This window comes from Stigmatopora nigra, chromosome 15, assembly GCF_051989575.1.
Source record: "Stigmatopora nigra isolate UIUO_SnigA chromosome 15, RoL_Snig_1.1, whole genome shotgun sequence".
In the NCBI taxonomy this organism is placed as follows: Eukaryota; Metazoa; Chordata; class Actinopteri; order Syngnathiformes; family Syngnathidae; genus Stigmatopora; species Stigmatopora nigra.
In genome coordinates, this window is record NC_135522.1 from 11,241,186 (window position 1) to 11,259,066 (window position 17,881).

Below are 17,881 nucleotides of genomic sequence, written 5' to 3' on the forward strand. Positions count from 1 at the left end.
TTGCCAGCAAATTACAGGGCACAATGGAACGGACAACCACTCGGGCTCACAATTTCACCTCCACCGAGTGGGAATCTCACTCAAACACCATCGCCTGGCCCAAAATGCAATATATCAGTCTGAATATTGCCTAGTTCTTTAACTCTGCCATTGATGTTGCTAGACTCTAATCAATTTGAAGTAAAATCTTAACATCAGCTCTTGGGTGGATCCCCCGCTACTTATGACACATGAAGTATTCCATCTGAGACAGTTGTTTTGCTCATACCTGGCTGAGTGACATCAGAACACTTACGCCGCAGTCTGCGACTCATTAGTATCCACCTGCGGCACTAAGCAAGAGTTCACCAGCAGAAATGGGGGGAAAACTGCAGACGAATCTATTTTGACTCATGTCGTGTCTGCCCGTGGTTAACTCGGGGAGAACGTCAACCAAACAGTGCAACTCACCCTCCTTGCCGCCCCCGCACAGCAGCTGGTATGTGGAAAGTACTCAGGCTGCTTTTTTTTAGGACTCTTTTTTCACACGTTTCATTTTGCGATTGCGGTGTCACTTAAAGGAGTGTCTTTTTTATGACAGGACACTCTCAGGAGTTTCTCCACTGCACTTATAGTTTAAGGGAGGGGGCACAAGCCCTGACCTCACTTCCTGTCGGGGTTACTCACAAGCATTCCATTGTCTGTGAGAATGTGCACGGGCTCGAGGGACTCTGAACATCTGGCAGCTGTTATTAGCAGCCTCCTACAGCACCAGTGCAGCCCCTCCATCCTCTCTGTGAGATATGATGGTGGACGTGCACCTCTGATTTCATAAGTTGGGTTTCACAAGAGGGGAAGTTCGTTTTATTTCACTTGTGACTCCAAGTACGGACCTCGTGGTTAAATATCAACATCTTGGTGTCAATTCATCCTTCTGTTGTAAATTGAAATGACAGTTCATTTGAAGTATGAGGGTTGTATTTGATAAAATGCGAAAGTTGCTGTGTGGTCAAAGTGAAAACAGCCCATTTTCAGAAGAGAACTGCTTCATCTTTTGCCAACAATGACAACCAATGATTTATATATTATTGGAATATGATACTGGAACACACCACCCTGTGTCCCTTTTTCAAAAGGCGCAGCACCACCCCGGTCTGCCAAACAAGAGGCACTGTCCCTGATGTCCAGAACATCCAGTACATCCAGAGCCTTTAGAAACTCTGCGGAGATCTCATTCACCCATGGGGTCTTCCCACCAAAGAGCTTTTCAACTGCCTCAGTGACTTGAACCCCAGGGATAGGACAATCCGCCTGAGTGTGTCCAGGATCTGCTTCTTCAGGAAGGCGTGTCGGTGGAGTTGAGGTCTTCCAGCCCACCGATTCACAACATTCTGAGTTGAGTTCAACAGCAACGCCTCACCACTATACACTGTGTTGCTGGTGCAGCGTTTTCCCCTTCTGGGGCGTCAGATAGAGGACCTAAATTTGCTTGAAGTCGTTCTCCATGGTCTCACCAAACTCCTCCCATGCCCAGATTTTTGCTTCAGAGACAACGAGAGCAATGTGCCTCTTGGCCAGCCAGTACCTATCGGCTTCCTCTGGATTCTTGCAGGCCAAAAAAAAGCCCAAAAGGACTCTTTCAGACTGAAGGCATCCCTTACCGCCGGTGGCCATCAATGGGTTCTGGAATTGCTACCATGACAGGCACCGACCACCTTGCGCTAAGGGTCAGCCGCTTTGGCTAAAGAGGTGTAAAACATGCTCCACTTGGCTTCAATGTCCCCCGCCTCACCCTGGACATGAGTCTGTTGTAGGTGGGATATAGGAAATGTACTGGCATTTTTGTAACTTGGATCTTTTTGTTGAGGCACCAGTTATATATATATATATATATATATATATATATATATATATATATATATATATATATATATATATATATATATATATATATATATATATATATATATATATATATATATATATATATATATATATATATATATATATATATATATATATATATATATATATATATATATATATATATATATATATATATATATATATATATATATATATATATATATATATATATATATATATATATATATATATATATATATATATATATATATATATATATATATATATATATATATATATCCCACCTACACTTGGGCGCATTAATTTTCACTCCTGATGAAGTGCCAAACATTTAATCAAATTGTAGGTTTGAGGCAGTGATATAGAAGGAAATATTTATATAAACTAAGTGCAAGCAATCGACTTGACATGGATATCGTAAACATACAGTAGGCCTACTGCCTGGAACAGAAAACTTAAGTGCAAAGTATTCTATTACAAGGTTATTATCAAAACAAAGTACAAATTATGTGCTTGTTTTCCAAACATGGCTGCTTACCACCATAAAATAAATTGTAAACATGATGTCAGGCAATTGAATGTTTGTAGTTTCCTTTCTTATTTTAAACACAACAAAAAAGCATGTTTTAGTTATGATTTTGCTTTTTCAGAAGGAAAGTGCTCCCATTATAAAGCTTACAAAAGAACTTACTACACATACATTTGACCAGCTCATTCATGTAAGCCCATAATGCCAGTGCATATACAATTGCAACAGGATAATAACACTGGCTGCTAACATCCTACAACAATCTCTACCAAAGGATTTACCATTGTAAATTTCTTACTGATGTTAAGTTCATTCCCATTGTCAGTATTGCACCTATTTGCGTCTCAGAGTGTATTTTTATCCTTAGTATAGTAAAAGAATGCACAATGAAAGAGAAAAAATATATAGGTTGAACTAGTATAAAGTATAAATTGCATTTTGGGGGGCAGTTTTATAACGGATCAGAAATCTGGAACAAACATGATATGTTAAAGTAATAGTAAAATAGGAGGTGACAAAATCGGCACCTGTTAATGTAACAAAATCTGTTTTCGGGATAACTATAGCCTGAAAAAAACAGCATAAAAGGCTATTGTCCTTGCTGCCACATCTAGTCAAAGGCAGACGCCGCAAATCTTTTGAACAGACTTTTTGTGTTCTCATATCAAAGACAAGTACTGCAGATGACAATACACTATTTACTCTCGGATTATTTTCACAAAAAGGCAGTTAGTATTGTTCACTGGTGCGGTTCTTTTATTTGACTGCGTCCTGTGATTGTTTGTGTACTACAAACTGACAACGGCGTGAGTCACATCATGTTTACGTCACATCCATGCTTCTGTAATTCTTCTTCCTTCTGTGCCTATTAGGCCCACCACTAGCCTCAATTTTGAAATCCAGCCCAAACCACAGTATACTGGACTGACTTGTTATGTATCTTGAACATAGTCCAAGCCCGGCTTGCTCGGCTTACCAGGCTAGCCAATTAATGCGATAGACATCCAATCCATTTGTACTAGCCTTTCCAAATTCAAATTGATTGGAAAGTATACTAGTGAATAACATCCAGTAAAAAAACAATTGCATGTTCACATGATGCAAGGATTTAAAATGTGTTCTATCTATTACAACACATTCAAATACACTTTGTTTGTTGCCCCCAACTCTTGCCTTGCATTTAAAATACAGGCCAAACCACAAAGTACAAGACAAACTTGCTCATTTTTAGAGTACAGTATTCCCTCGCTTATCGCGGTTAATGGGGACCAGGACCCCCGCAATAAGTGCATTTCCGCGAAGTAGGGGTGCCCCTTCAAAAATGCTTAAAGAAAACGTCTAACACGTGCACAAAAGCACCACCAAGCAAAAACATCATAGTAGTCCGTATAGAGGATCTTCTGCAGTTTTTTTGCATGTAAGAAACATCGTTATTGGGTGTTGTGAACATTGTTTTTTGGGGCGGTGAAGATGCGCCTGTAAACAGCCATGTCATCAATGCGAATCCTGAACTCTCACCATGTTATTGACCATTTCTTTGGCCTTTTTTTGATGCAATTACTAATTCTTATAGAATATTTTGTTTCCACCTCTTGTAAAATGATGTAATTTATAATTTTAACTTAATATCTTTAAATTTTTTATTTATTATTTTCCTGAAAAAAATCTGCGAAGCTCTGAGTCCGCGATAGCTGAAGCGCGAAGTAGCGAGGGAACACTGAATACATGTATATGTAGAATTGAGAGAGAAAAAACATTCTTTTTGCACGGCAATGCGCTCGTAACATAACATAGACAAATATAAATAAACTTGGATTACGATGCAGACAATCAAAAATAAGTTTAATCTAACCTTGAACTAAACTTAATTCTAATTTAGTTTTAAAGGTTTATACCTTTCTTCTATAGGGTTGGCTCTATTTGCGCCGCCTCCACCACGACTTCCAAATGTAACCTATCGAGGGTTGTTTGCTTTTGTCTTCCTTTCAAAATATTCCGAAAATGATTCACACAAATGTCCTCACAATAGGATAACACGCGACCACTTGCCCATGAGAAGTAGTACAGTGGTACTTCAACATACGAGTTGCCCGACATACGATAAATTTGAGATGCGAGTAACATTTCGGGCAAATATTAATCTTGAGATACTAGACACATTTTGATATACGAGCAGACAGCGGACACGAGAGGCTACTCATAAGAACATCATGGGCACTGTCTCACTCCCCGCAACTCCCTCGTGTAATGTCTCTGGTAGAAACTCCCTCTTTGTAATATCTCTACGAGCACTGGGCGAAGCATTGCAGTTTTTCAATGTTTTTTTCCCTGTTAGTCATTGCTAATGGCGAGACGATCGCTAGTATGAGTTATATATACTACTCGTTGACAAGTGGTCGTGCGTTATCCTATTGTGAGGACATTTGTGTACATAAATTTTGGAATATTTTGAAGGGAATACAAAAGCAAACTACCATCGATAGGTTGCATCTGAAACTCATGGTGGAGTCGGGCCAATAGAGCCAACTCGACAGAAGAAAAGAATCAAAATTTAAAACAAAATTAGAATTACGTTTAGTGTAAAGTTAGATTAAATTTAGTTTTGAGTGTCTGCATCATAATCCAAGTTCATTTAAATTTGTTTATGTTATGTGCGCGAGGGAGAAGAAAGGTATAAAAACGTAAAAAAATATTAGAATTAAGTTTAGTGTAAGGTTAGATTACATTTATTTTTGAGTGTGCCTGCATCATAATCCAAGTTCATTTAAATTTGTTTTTATTATATTAGGATTCACCGGTGCAAAAAGTCGTCCCCTCTCACAATGCAACACACGAGTCATGACATTATTGCAATGACTATATGATGACGTTATTAACCGTAAACACAGAGAGCACCTGCTTCAGTAAAGATGATGAACGACAAGCCCTAGAGTTCAAATGGTCAACGCAGCAGGGGTCTCAGGGGTCAAGCATTTATACGTTCGTAATGTTCAGCCAGTAAGTAGATTGGACTGACATGTGAAACGCCAACATGGGTCAAAGTTTGGACGCACTGCTATGCTTCTTTCAGTTGCTTGCAAAGGAAGCGAGATTTGTTGGGAAAAGCGAGGACTCGGCGGCACGCTGGGATCTGCATCAGGGGGAGAGGAAGTGAGGAGGTCGAACATCTGGACTTGATTTGTGCTACGAACCAAAGCAGGGAAACAGCCCCAAAAATAGGATTTAACATGTGTTACCTCCACCAAGGTTGCTTTACAGTACAGTAATACCTTGAGATACAAGCTTAATGCGTTCCGGGACCAAGTTCGTATGTCAATTTACGCGTATCTCAAATACATTTTCCCCACAGAAATGAACTAAATTCAAATTAATTGGTTCCCACCCTCTGAAAAAACACCAAAAAACTGAATATTACAATGGAAAAACATCTTTTTATTGGCAGCCCTACTACTTGAAATGCTAGACTGGTCGCCACAGAGAGACAGATGACATCTCACTGTCACAATCACTCTTCCACCGAGTGGGAATCAAACCCAGACTGGCCACACCAAAGTCAGGCAGAAGAACCACTGCACCATAGGGTGGCATGATAAAATTACTCACTGTAAAACACACATAGAAGTACGCAAACAGAAAGATAAACGTATTGTCACTATGCTGTACTTTTTCAATAGTTTGCAAAAACACAATATTTCAATTGATGTAAAAACATGATATTGTCTCATCTCATCTCATTTTCTGAATCGCTTCATCCTCATTAAGGTTATGGCGGGTGCTGGAGTCTATCCCAGCTGACTCCGGGCCAGAGATGGGGGACACCCTGAATCGGTGGCCAGTCGATTGCAAGGCACAGATAACCACCTACACTCACACCCATACCTAGGGGCAATTTAGAGTGTCCAATCAGTCTACCATGCATGTTTTTTGGAACGTGGGAGGAAACGGGGTTAAAAACCACACAGGCCCGGCATGAACATGCAAACTCCACACAGATGAACATGACCTGGATTTGAACCCATACCTGTGAGGCCGACGCGATAACCATTCGCTTCACCGTGCTGTCACAAGTAAAATTATCCTATGCTTATTTATTTATTTTTTTTACATTTTTCTGTCAAAAAACTCAGGAAATGGGGCAAGGGTACTCCTGAAATGGAGTTTGGCAGCTTTACAAATGGCTTGGACGACTAGCAAATTAAAACTTGTGAATTAAGATGCCACATTTATATGTGAATTAATATGTTTTTTTACAGTAGCTAATGCAAACAGCAATCATGTTTGTACAGGGTATAGAAATTTCTGCGCGCAATTCTGCGCCCATGATCTCATAGCTTTGTCTTCGCGCAGAAGAGCAAGGGTATTTTTATGCATGTGTGCGAGCGCGTGCGCGATGATGGCGTCATGCGCGTGTCTGGACAACGCGTGTGCGTGCGTGTGTGTGTGTGAGTGTGTGAGTACTCAGTGAGCAGCTGAAGGACGAACACTGAAGCAGCGGCAATCGTGCTGCTGGATCGGAGAAAGTTAGACCGATACAGGACCTTTTTTTGGAAAACCTCCATCGGTTCGTAAGAGTTGATTCAACTCGCACTGGAGTTCTTGTCATTTTTGTCCACTATGGATCGTCTACAAGCACGGATCAGACGGCGCGTCTTGGTACCGAAACGGTTCTGATTGTCATCCGCTGGATCGGAGTTGGAGATCTGAACATTTTGCAGCGTTTTTGTTGTTTTTTAATTGTTTTCCGACCAAGTTTGTGATCACATGTGAGTGCCACTGAGGATCAAATCCATCTTTTCCCTCTCATGGGGTAAGTTTTAGAACATGTGACAGTCAACTATCACTGTGTATGAGGGTAACACAAAAAAAGGAAACCAAAAATAGCCCTATGAGGATAAAGTAGGGATTTAAATGATGATATCTATAAATAAAGTATTAGTTTTACGACTTTAATGTCTTGATAGCACGAGAATAAAGTATTAATATTACGAGAAAAACATATTTTATTTAATGTCTAAAGTTTTATGAGAAAAAGTCGGAATATTTTGAGAATAAAGTAGTCGTATGAGATTAAAATAGTAATTTTACGATGAATATGTATGGATCCAACATGGTTGAGTTGCAATATAACTTTACTCAGATTTTCATCTTTTATGTAATATTACCAGATTGCACCGTTTCCATTAAAATAAACAATATTGAGCATTTCATGAGGTTTTATTTTGGAATCGGGTTAAAAATCTTTAATATTATTTGACCAAATCAGTGTGTAGCCAGTCTTCCCCCCTAAGTAATATTTATATTAATGTATCACTTTTAAGACTGTTTTTTTCATATTAAGACTTAAATCCCATATTACAAAATTGAAGTCGTAACATTAGCTCTTTTTTCTCCTAATATTATGACTTTTTCGCATAATATTACAAATATTTTCTTTGTGTTTTATAACTTTTTCCTTGTAGCATTACGACTAGATTCTGGTAGTCCTATTTTTTTCTGTCTTTGTGTGGCCCTGATAATGTGTGGTAACCAATTTATGGCGCTCCCAATAACTGTTTTGTTTTAAGTGAAAGTTGCAGCCCAGATGATGAGACACTTTCTGTAATAGCAAGTCTGTGTGTGTTTAATGGTTAACATAAATGGTGTTAAACATTAAATAGATGGCAATGGATGTATAGAGGGTGTGCGATGCCTCATTTTCTGCCTTCTGCATGCACGTACAAGGGGGTTTGTGTTGAAGGATGAGTGAAGTGGAAGGGGGGGTTGTCTTTAAAGCCGTTGCGCAGCCTGCTGTGCACCCCCGCACTGCTATGACCCCTTCAATGTTGTTGGGGCTTGTTCATCCGTCACTCCAAAGAAGGCATTGTATTGAAAGGATGTATTAATAAAACAAAAGCTTCCATTATCGCTAGTAACATAGCCCCGTCGCCCCCCCACCAACACCACCATGTTCTGGCTTAGTCTCTTGGGTCAGAGATGAGAGTTGTCCTCCCCAGAGAAAGGCTCACATCTCGAACAATGACAGACTTAACACACTCCTGTTGAGGAAACACACAATACTGTCTCTACATTCTTAAAAAGCCACTAATGTCTCCCACTAAAAATCATCTGAACTAGTGCAGGTTGTTTCCTAATTCATTCATTCATTCGTATTTTGAACCGCTTATCCTCACAAGGGTTGCAGGGGTGCTGGAGCCTAACTACGGGCACCAGGCGGGGACACGCTGAATCAGTGGCCAGCCAATCGCAGGGCACAAGGAGACAGACAACCAATCGTTCTCACACACATGCTTAAGGGCAGTTTAGAGTGTTGAACTAGTCTTCTCTACAAGTTTTTGGGATGTGGAAGGAAATCAGAGTAGCCGGAGAAAACCCACGCAAGCCCAAGAGGTCATGCAAACTCCTCACATTGCGGACCGACCTGGTATCGAACCCTCAACCCCTGAACTGTTAGGCCAACGCATTGCGTGTGTTCAACCAGCATCCACTGCATGTTTTTGGGATGTGTTAGGAAACTCACGCAAGCCAGGGGACAATATGTAAAGTCCACACAGTGAGGACCGACCTGGTATCGAACCCTCAACCCCTCAACTGTGAGGCCGACACGGTAAACACTCATCTGCCGGGTCACCATGACTGATTATAATTCTTAATAATTTTGTTAATAAAACAAAATTGACTATCCGGAGTTTGAGATCTCTCACTAAAGACTTCAGAATGTTTTATATGAATTTTATTTCAATGAATAACAAAGTCAATAAAAATAAATGAATAAAAAGAATATTTTTTTACATTTTTTAAATCTATAATAATTCATTTCTTTCTACTCTTGTGATTAATAAAAAGTGAAGTAAATGAAATAGAAAAAGAAAAAAAAGCTATTCACTTATCGGTTGTCAATGACAGCAATGGACGCCCAATCCATTTAAAGTGCAAGGTTTGGCAGCAAAAGCACTTTTTTTTTCATCCACCTTATGCCACCCTCAAAGTTCAAACAAACTGACATCTACTAGTGACAACCTCATTTATATTCCCATCAGAAGGATAACTGGACACAACACGATTGGACATCTATCATTGTCAATTGAACTGAAAGAGTTAAATTATCAGAAACCCCTGAGATAACATGATAAGGCAGAGGAAATAACGTTTATTGCCAAGATAGAAGCGGTAATCCATCTTCCACTGCTGTTGTAGCTAAAGCAGAAACAAGTGTGACTATTATCTAAAGACGATTAAGCAACTCGAAAATACACACACACAAAAACATGTAAATGCACCTTGGATAAGACAACAAGCACACCTATGATAACATCTCGGTGCATAAGGAGGAAACGCGCTCGGCAGCGTGAGGTGTTGGTTTATCGAGTGTCGAAGACTCTGTCGGCAGGTTTATTGACAGAGGCGCCGGACTCGCTCAGTTTGTTTTGGGTGCCATTTCTTGGGCAACCCCTGCATGGCCCTGACCAACCGGAGTTGACGCGTCAATTGTTCCCTCGCCTTTTAGCTTTGTGTGACTGCATGGCTCATTGAACCAGAACAAACACTTCTTCCTAGCCATCCGCTGTTTTTTTCCATCTTCAAACACAGTTTGGCCTATTGTGTATGGTCTTGCAATCTTATTGAAATAATAAGGGTTGTCAGGTATAGTGGCATAATTGATATAATCCCTGTCTTCTCAAAACCAAAAGTTAGAGGTCTAGGTAAAGTCAGTGTTGTTACACAAATCTTGAAAAAATAATCACCATATCAGTCTCCAAAATCAGAGATGTTTATAACAAGCTCAAAATATTTTTTGATAAACATATTGAGATTTTGTAGCCTTGAAATGCCTTGAATACATTCGCAAATTCATCACAGTGACAAACCCCCCAAAATCTCCATTTCAGTTCTTTCGAATTTTCTACCATATGTAGCTGTGGTCTAAAAGTTAGAGCAACTTTATGTTTTCAAGGACAAGCAGTACAACAACAGTATCTTTTGAAGAACACCACAGAATACATTTTTTACCACAGGTTTTGCATATTGCCATTTCCAGTATACTTTACCAATGTACAGTACGGAGCTGGTTGAATATACAGATTGGCATATATCAGATTTTCAGGCTTTTGAAAGTCTTTTGTGGCTTCACAAAAACTGAATGGCTTGCGACTTTAACTCGTTAACTGCTATTGACAGGGTAAGACGTTCAATCCATTTGAGGTGGTTGAGCTCACTGTGACACCTCCCACTTCAAATAAAAGGGATTTCTACTAGTAATGATTTAAATTCAGCTAAAGACATCTGCCAATCAAAAATATCTTTAACTGCAAGTGAGGATATATAAATAAAAGAAAATGGCCCCTGTTTTATTTCTAATGTTTGACATTGCGAATTAAAAACACAGTTCTGAGACCGAGGATTCAATCCCTGACGACTCCTGGTTTTGAACTCCCTGTGCATGTTCTCCCTGTGGCTTTGTGGGTTTTCTCTGGGTATTGAGGTTTCCTCCCACATTCTAAAAACATGTACATTGCCCTGAGGTTAGTGTGAGCGTGAATGGTTGTCTGACCCCTCGTGCTCTCGTGTCCTGCGATTGGCTTGCCACCGATTCACTGTGAACCCCCGCCCCCACTCCTGCCTAAACTCAGCTGGGATAGGCTTCAGCACCCCCCCCCCCCCTGGGACCCTTGTGAGGATAACACGGTTCAGTAAAGGAATAAATAAATAAAGTTTCAGTACCATTCATAATGTTGGCATCCAATCATCCTACTGTTATCTTTAATTGGTTTATCTTATCTTTTAGTATATATCCTATCCATTTAAATGAGTTAATCACAAGTAGATGTCCAATCCATTTGAAGTGCGAGGGAGGCAATGTGATTAACTCAATGTAACTACATACGTATATCTGTCAAACATACTGCTTATGTGAATAAATAAATAAAAAACAATTGAGCAGTGGGAACTGGATTTGTGAGAGTCGTTGCAAGGGACTGGTCACTAGAGGAGGGGTGAGGGTGGGGACACGGTGCGGGTGAGTGGTGTTGATACCCCCAGCTAGGGTTTCAGCCCAGGCCTGGGAGTGAGACAGCTTCAACTTTGGGAGGGTGACTTCTCCTTTGTTGGAGACACACACCACTTTATTCAGGTCTATTGGAAAGCTAATAACACTGGAAGATCTGAGGAGAGGATTGCCAGAGGCCTCTTCCTCGTCCTGGTGAAGTGAAACTACCACTCCATATGTAAAAGCGTAAAAGAATAAGAGACAGATGATGGCAGATAATGCAGCTGTTTAAGTTTTGTGTGTGTGTGTGTGGGTGGGGGGTGCTTTGGGGGTGTAATGTTGTAAGACTTCTCCTGACAGTTTGAAAAACTTTTTGTAGGGTGTGGTAAATGCAGCATAAAAATAAAGAATACTTCAGTTCTTTCAAGTCCCAACACAACATCGGCAGCATGGTGCTCATTCACTGGCAAAAACAGGGAGTGTCACGCATAGGATTTTTTGTCACCCTGTTTGAGACATAGATCCACTCAGAATCCTGCTAGCTCTACTTATCATCTCTAAACCAATGTTTTGCAATCTTTATTTGAGTTTAGGTATACTGCTCCCGCTCTCTCTCATTTTCTGAACCGCTTCACTAGGGTTGCGGCGGGTGCTGGAGCCTATCCCAGCTGACTTCGGGCCAGAGGCGGGGGACACCCTGAGTTGTTGGCCAGCCAATCACAGGGAACTAGGAGACAAACAACACCTCACACTCGTAGATAGGGGCAATTTAGAGTGTCCAATAAGCCTACCATGCATGTGTTTGGAATGTGGAAGGAAACCGGAGTACCCGGAGAAAACCCACACAGGCAACTTGCAAACTCCACACAGGTGGACCGACCTGGATTTTAACCCAAGTCCCCCACTCTAAGGCCGATGTGCTAACCACTCGCCGGGCTGCCCGTATACTGTTTCCATTTTTTTCCAAAAATCTAGGCATATACCAACCACACGTGAGTTTGAGTCACCTAAATTTTGAATAGGGTAGGGGCGGCCCCGGGGACCAGTGGTTAGTCCGTTGGCCTCACAGTTCTCTGTTTTTTAGTTTATTCGCAGGTCGGTCCGCAATGTGTGTAGTTTGCATGTTCTCTCGTGAGTTTTCTCCAGATGCTCAGATTTTCTCCCACAACCCAAAAACATGCAGAGTGGACTAGTTGAACACTCTAAATTGCCCCTATGTGTGTATGTAAGTGTGAAAGGTTGTCCGTCTCCTCGTGCCCTGCGATTGGCCGGCCGCTGATTCAAGGTGTACCTTGCCTGGTGCCCGTAGTTGGCCGGGATAGCCTCCAGAAGATGCAATCCGCTGATTGCACTTCTAAGATAGCAGATTGGTGGAAAGCTTTCCTTTTATAGGTTGGAGCGAAAACCCGGACCCACTACGGCCCTTTCTGGAATAGTTTGCCCATCCCTGATCTATGCAGTGTAGTATTATATACAAGTAACACACTGTCAAGGAGCCTAAAAGGGCTGTAATTTTAATAGGCAATTGAAATATAGGACTCATTGCCTACCCATAATAGCAATCGAACTAATTTTGACTGAGTTGGCTAGTAGTGATTGCTCAATTGCTATCAATATGACTTCAAATGTTTAACTTAACGGCTAGTTAAGTACCCCATCCCTTATCTTTTTATAAACTGGGTGAAAGTGGATGATTTTCCACTGAACACCAGACCCTACACCACAGCACCCCGATATAGACTTTCACACAGGCTCTTCTTAGGCACGTCAAGAAAAATCCATTAACTCTTGTTACATTCCTTTTCCACTTGAGGGACTTGAATAAAGTATAGGAACCCCCGCGTCTCCACCCCCTCTTTCCTCCCTGAATTTTCAACACACCGTGACGAGGCCCAGATTCTTGTAGCAACTTGCCAGGATATTCCGAAGCCCTCTAAAACGGGGACTGTCACGTTTCATTCCAAAAGTCAGTCTCGAAACATACGAGGTCAGGAATTTTACGCCCAGTTCGTGGAGTGTGTTATTTTTAAAAACGTTTCAGACCTTCATCTCCTTTTTTTTCTCTTTTTGGTCAATGAAAACCAGCAATAAGACTTTCCAAAAATTATTGTCAGCATTTGTGTGCAGAAGGGGAAAACCAACGTTTTCATTGGCTCTTCTCTTTAGTATGACGTTACCACCATCTCCTTACGTACGCATATTTTATCCTTTTATCCTTTTTCATCCTGATGTACAAGAATATAACTTCACTTTGCAAATTGTCCATGCATATGATTCAAATGGTTCTTGATGTTTTGTAACCCTTGCCAGTTTGTATTTTACTTCTCTTCTGAATACAACAGTCCAAAATGCAGTGTTGCTTTTTGTTGCAAGATTTTGAATTGATTCATACTAGGTTAAGATTTTTCAGCAATAATTTGAATTGATCTTCAGGGATCTTTCATTTTTCAAGTTCATGCTGTGGTTTTGGACACGATTGACAGCTTGAGGTTGCAGTAAATGTCATTGTCTTTCTGACTAATCTTTTGAGGGTTCAACATGACAGAGTGAGGGCAGGTACACATGCAATCTGGCTGTGGTTGGGAAGACCTGCCCCACCTCCACTTCCTACTCCAGTTCTTCTTCTCACTTAGATGTCTTTGTTGTTCACAGAGTTTTGTTTGTGCAGCTGCAAAACTCAACAGCGTTACATCCAATCCAGCAGGAATCCTGGTATTTTTTAAGGTTTTGAATTATCCGACTGGTTCGAGCTCAGACACTTGGGATATCATGCGCACATATTACTAAAACCAATTGGTTTTGGCTGACTGCTATAGTTTCTTTTGCTTAGAAACAGCTATTAAGATCCTTGATTTCCACAAACCAGTTCATGATACAGGGGTGTGAAAGTGGCACCCCGAGGATCAGATCCAGCCCACCCCCACATAATTTTGTGTGGACTCTGAAAGTAAACAGCATGCAGCAATCTAACGTTTTTTTAACTGAAAAAAAAACCATTTATTTAAAGGTTAGTACCTATTCTAGAAAATGCAGAATATTCACTCCCTCTCTCGTTCATAAAATAAAAATAAAGACAACATTTGCCCTATCTTAATTTCAAATAAAAAATAGAAAAAATACATTTTGAAGGCTTTCCTTCTTGATCTTAAAATTTACAAAGTCAAAAAGTATTGTATGTCTAGCGCTGTCAATGTCAGCTAAATTAGTTAAACATTTATTTTTGTTAGCCAAAAAAATAGCCCTCCGAAGTAAATCAATGTCACCTATGACAAACATAGTTTGAAACCTATGAGACTGTTTTTTTTCTTCATTCATCTTCCATACCACCCATCCTCGTAACGGTTGCGGGGGTTGCTGGAGCCTAATCCAGCTGTCATCGGGCGAAAAGGGGTATTACACCCTATACTGGTCGCCAGTCAGTCATGTGGCACACAGAGAGACAAACGACCATCCCCAATCTCAATCATATGGCCATCAGCGTAATTGAAGTCAGGAGAGTGGACCTCTACACCACAAGGCTGCTCTCTGAGACAGTTTGTTTTCAAATTGCCTATAAACGCTAACTCTCCTTTTGGCAGGCGAGAGTTTAATTTATGTTGTTGTCAGAAAAACCTCTTCATGCACTTATGTAAGAGTGACTAACGTAGATTGTCGTTATCCTTCAATGGAATTGACATCATAAATATCCAGGACATAGATTTTTTTTTAGTGCGAAAAGCCCTCAACCCAACCTAATGAAGTTAGTTGTCAAACGTATCAAAACATATTCATTCATTCATTTTCTGTACCGCTTTATCCTCATTAGCTACGTGGGGGGTGCTGGATCATATCACAACTTACTCCGGGCCTGAATCGGTGGCCAGCCGATCGCAGGGCACAAGGAGAGGGACAACCATGCCCACTCACACCCATACCTAGGGGGAATTTGGAGTGTCCAATCAACCTACTATGCATGTTTTTGGAATGTGGGAGGAAGTTGAATAGGGAGAATGGGAGCGATCAGATTCTTTCCAGGTGGCAAGGCCATCGTTACTGATAAGGTATTGTGCCCCTAGTGCAGTTGAATAGGCATTTTCCACTTTGCTGTGAGCTACACAAGTGTCTAACAGGGGGGTTAACTGGTGGGCTGGTATCAGTCTGTCTTTTCGCATTGGATTAATCAATACTAGTGTATAATTGACGTAGGTAGGGACCAAATCTTCTTGAAAACATTATCTTGCACTTGAGAGCTAGGGTACAAGCTGGTTGCCTTTTAATTTTGAACTTATTTACTAAATGTATTTCGCTGAGGTTTTCATTGCCTTCTTCTTGCTCCATGATCGTGAGTCGTCATCTCCGGTTGATTTTGGAGAACTGTTGATTGCAAAAGATTATCTTCTATTTGTTTTTGCACTGTGACTGGTTGTCATCGGGAAAAATATTTTGCACTACTCTAGAAAGTAATGGTGTCACGTATTATTAGGGTTTTGGTGGAGGTGTGTGTGAGTGTGTTTTCCTTGTGTATGCTGAGTGGGTGATTGTGTGTGTGTTTTTGGCTCTTGTGTCCCTCCTGGCTTCCCTTTCCATTCGCAAACCAGCTGTGCGTATTTTGTGATTAGCCCCAGTTTCTAAGTATTTAAACGCGAGTGTTTTGTGGTAACGTGTGGGTGTATTACCTTGTTTCCCTCTTGTACCCTGTGTTTCGTTTAGTAGCCTTCACTCAAGTCATGTTTTTAACTCATCGTCGATGTGCGTCTTCCCCAGTTCAGTCGTGATTTTGGTCTCTGTGTTTGTCACTTTTGTTTTAGCCATTTTATGTTTGGCCATTTTTGTTGTGCACCTACACTTTCACGGCCTTTTCCCTGACTCTCAACCTGAGTACTGTCCTCGCTCGAGGCGATCCTGACAATGGTAATGGGCTTTTATTTATTTGAACTGGGAGGGCCAAAACATTTTAACGATTGGGTTTTGCCCATCATCAATAGTACGGTAAGAGTTAGTAAAAAAAAACTGTAACATTTTGCCTCTCCATAAATATCTTCTTGGTTTTAATGGATTTCTCTTTGCTTCCCGAGTCTCGAAACTTAATTTAATGTGTAAAATGTAATGTGAGGATAGACTAACTATCCATCAGTACCACGACTTATCAGCAGGTGCTAGGCACTGGTAGGAGAAGTCTGCATAGATGATATCATGTTCCATTTCGTCACCCCCCTTATCCGCAGTCATGGGATGGAAAACGTCCACAAATACGTTTCATCGCCTCCCCCAATCCTTGACGAAAAGATCATGTGTCAACATGAGAAGGGTCTAGTTTAAGATCCGGAGCACTGAGAAGAATGGGAGCAAAGAGGGGACAATAGAGTCCCCCAAAAAGCTTCAAAACCATTCATTAGTGTGAGCTCATTGTGAAGATATGAACTAGAAAGGTGTCCACTGAAACTTTTTTTGGCAGGGCTTCCAATGGCACATGTGCTTTGTCATGAGGAGACATCCAAAAACATTCGAATGTTTAGGGTTGGAAGCAGAAGAATGTTTGTATTGGTGATGAATTTGAATTGAATTGACAGCAGAAGGATTAAAAAAGCCATGGCTGGCTGTCTATCTTTGTCAATGTAACTGAAAGAGTTAGTGTTGCACTGATTATAAAATCTGTATCAAGGAGCACTATTCAGGGTGTCCTCCGCCTGGTGCCCATAGTCAGCTGGGCCTAAAGCGGTGCAGAAAATGAGATAAGATGAGAGTTGAGAAATATATATATATATATATATATATATATATATATATATATATATATATATATATATATATATATATATATATATATATATATATATATATATATATATATATATATATCCATACAACATGAGATGTGTCTTTTTTTATTTAAAATGTGAACAAAGAAAAATCTATAAGAACATTTGCAAATTAGTGCTTCTGCTTCAACTGATCTCACTTGGACTACTTATTTATTCATTTCTTATTTATTGATTATTTATTTGTATTTTTGTTGTTGTTATTTAGCACTATGTGGTCAAATCTTTAAATTTCATTATACTTGTATAATGACAATAAAAGGATTCAATTCTGTATTCGGATTAGGCTGTGTAGTGTTTTCTTGTTGTTTGTGACCTCAAATGTCAAAAATATCTATAGAAATATTCGCTAACTCATATGAAGAACCTTTTTACGCTGCCAATGCTCCCTCATCAAATGGTTTACAGTCTACTAATGATAAACTCGTTCCAAGCCACAGCAGAAAGATGGAAAGAAAGGATGTGATTAGATGTCTATCATCGAGCCATCACCCCCCACTCTATATGAGTAGACTATATTCGGAATTTTGTGCAGGGGGGGTCTGGTGTGGTCCAGTCATGTGTGTTATGCCTCCCGAGGCAGTACCGTGCATGTATCGTTCATGTATCACTTTGTCTCCTGTGCCCCCACAGTAAGAACATCTGCCGTGAAAAATAAATTGCAAACTTCCCAAGCTGGACTTGAGTGAGGAAGGCATGTCCGCC

At 40.4% G+C, this 17,881-nt stretch overlaps 1 protein-coding gene across 2 annotated transcripts in view; it reads left to right on the forward strand.

Moving 5' to 3' along the window:
• The first annotated feature begins 6,855 nt into the window (after positions 1 to 6,855).
• s1pr2 (sphingosine-1-phosphate receptor 2) overlaps positions 6,856 to 17,881 on the forward strand; it is a 29,576-nt gene continuing 18,550 nt past the window's right edge. For both annotated transcript variants that reach the window (XM_077735172.1, XM_077735171.1), the window contains exon 1: positions 6,856 to 7,202. The gene's annotated coding sequence lies outside the window, so the exon portion shown is untranslated. The remainder of the gene's footprint in view (positions 7,203 to 17,881) is intronic.